We start from the raw sequence: 3,001 nt of genomic DNA on the forward strand, positions 1-3,001 counted from the left end.
CCTTCCCCCTCCAGCTGGTTGTTATTCTCCAACCCCCACATCCACCCCACCCCCCAGTTTCCCCTCCCCATTTACATGTCATTGTTCCCTCTAACGCGAGGTCGCTACTTTGCTGGGTCAGCGCGCACCCTATTCCCCTTCTTTTCTTCCAATTTCGTGTGATTCCGTCGTGCGAGAATGGAAGACTGCGGATTTTGTGACCTGTTGCCGGAACTTTTCAGTGGGGTATGTCGGGCTTGCATTTTATTGTACTAAAAACATTAACAAAAAAAGCATGGCTTTAAGTCAGCTAACTTGAGCCACTGTGAAAAGGAGAAGAGAAATAGCGAAGTGGTGGTGATGAGACTGAAGGAAGCAGTCTCCAACTGTATAATTCATGTTTAGCTTACACGATTTGTCGAATTGCACAAGGCGTCTCTACTAGGGTCCCATATTTCTCCATGAAGCTTTTGTCCCTTCATTTGTCAGAGGTAATCAATCGGCGATAATTACCGGCGTGCTTGGACCAGGTGCACATTAACTGGTTCGTCCATATAGTGAGGGAAAAAAGTATTTGATCCCCTGCTAATTGTGTACGTTTGTCCACTGACAAAGAAATGATCAGTCTATAATTTTAATGGTAGGTTTATTTGAACAGTGAGAGACAGAATAACAACAACAAAAATCGAGAAAAAAGCAAGTCAAAAAAAGTATAAATTCATTTGCATTTTAATGAGGGAAATAAGTATTTGACCCCCTCTCAATCAGAAAGATTTATGGCTCCCAGGTGTCTTTTAAACAGATAACGAGCTGAGATTAGGAGCACACTCTTAAAGAGAGTGCTCCTAATCTGAGCTTGTTACCTGTATAAAAGGCACCTGTCCACAGAAGCAATCAATCAATCAGATTCCAAACTCTCCACCATGGCCAAGACCATAGAGCTCTCCAAGGATGTCAGGGACAAGATTGTAGACCTACACAAGGCTGAAATGGGCTACAAGACCATTGCCAAGCAGCTTGGTGATAAGGTGACAACAGTTGGTGCGATTATTCGCAAATGGAAGAAACACAAAATAACTGTCAGTCTCCCTCGGCCTGGGGCTTCATGCAAGATCCCACCTCGTGGAGTTGCAATGATCATGAGAACGGTGAGGAATCAGCCCAGAACTACACGGGAGGATCTTGTCAATGATCTCAAGGCAGCTGGGACCATAGTCACCAAGAAAAAAATTGGTAACACACTACGCCGTGAAGGACTGAAATCCTGCAGCGCCCGCAAGGTCCCCCTGCTCAAGAAAGCACATATACATGCCCGTCTGAAGTTTGCCAATAAACATCTAAATGATTCAGAGGACAACTGGGTGAAAGTGTTGTGGTCAGATGAGACCAAAATGGAGCTCTTTGGCATCAACTCAACTCGCCGTGTTTTGAGGAGGAGGAATGCTGCCTATGACCCCAAGAACACCATCCCCACGGTCAAACATGGAGGTGGAAACATTATGCTTTTGGGGTGTTTTTCTGCTAAGGGGACAGGACAACTTCACCACATCAAAGGGACGATGGACGGGGCCATGTACCGTCAAATCTTGGGTGAGAACCTCCTTCCCTCAGCCAGGGCATTGAAAATGGGTCGTGGATGGGTATTCCAGCATGACAATGACCCAAAACATATGGCCAATGCAACAAAGGAGTGGCTCAAGAAGAAGCACATTAAGGTGCTGGAGTGGCCTAGCCAGTCTCCAGACCTTAATCCCATAAAAAAATCTGTGGAGGGAGCTGAAGGTTCGAGTTGCCAAACGTCAGCCTCGAAACCTTAATGACTTGGAGAAGATCTGCAAAGAGGAGTGGGACAAAATCCCTCCTGAGATGTGTGCAAGCCTGGTGGCCAACTACAAGAAACGTCTGACCTCTGTGATTGCCAACAAGGGTTTTAACACCAAGTACTAAGTCATGTTTTGCAGAGGGGTGAAATACTTATTTCCCTCATTATAATGCAAATCAATTTATAACATTTTTGACATGCCTTTTTCTGGATTTTGTTGTTGTTATTCTGTCTCTCACTGTTCAAATAAACCTACCATTAAAATGATAGACTGATAATTTCTTTGTCAGTGGGCAAACGTATAAAATCAGCAGGGGATCAAATACGTTTTTCCCTCACTGTATATGGGTCACTAGGTTAGTATATGGGTATCTGTGTAAGTCTGTTGGTTTCACACAGATTCTCAAATACAAATGTTCCACGTAGAGGCTGAACAGACTGTTCGGGCAAGTGTTGTTCGCGAGTAGCAGTGCCTGTGAAGGCCGGCACAGCACACGGGGGGGGGGGGGGGGGGGTGAACAGCACTACGCCCGACCGCCTTTGTCTCCCTGGTGGCGATGTTTATACTTCACACCAAGGAACTCATTTGAGGCTGAGACGACCTAGGAGAGACCCAGGACCAGTTTAGACCATCATCACTGGTGTTGACCGTGAGCGAGTGCTACTCATTGACAGCATTTGCCCCAAATGTGGTTAAGGTTATGTGGAGGGGTATTTGTGTAAGTTGATGCCTCTCACACATGGGCACTCACTCACACGCAGAGGGGCAGCTGTGGAATGGTGTATGGGCAGCTGTAGAATGGTGTATGGGCAGCTGTGGAATGGTGTATGGGCAGCTGTAGAATGGTGTATGGGCAGCTGTGGAATGGTGTATGGGCAGCTGTAGAATGGTGTATGGGCAGCTGTAGAATGGTGTATGGGCAGCTGTAGAATGGTGTATGGGCAGCTGTAGAATGGTGTATGGGCAGCTGTAGAATGGTGTATGGGCAGCTGTAGAATGGTGTATGGGCAGCTGTAGAATGGTGTATGGGCAGCTGTAGAATGGTGTATGGGCAGCTGTAGAATGGTGTATGGGCAGCTGTAGAATGGTGTATGGGCAGCTATAGAATGGTGTATGGTTGCCATAGCGTGCGCCAATGTTGTTGTCACGCCGTGGCGCTCCTATAACCCACAAATTTGCATCGCAAGTATGTGCGGAAT

The sequence above is a fragment of the Petromyzon marinus genome, chromosome 78 (genome assembly GCF_048934315.1).
Source record: "Petromyzon marinus isolate PM22_M1 ecotype Great Lakes invasive population chromosome 78, UKy_Petmar_22M1.pri1.0, whole genome shotgun sequence".
Taxonomy (NCBI): domain Eukaryota; kingdom Metazoa; phylum Chordata; class Hyperoartia; order Petromyzontiformes; family Petromyzontidae; genus Petromyzon; species Petromyzon marinus.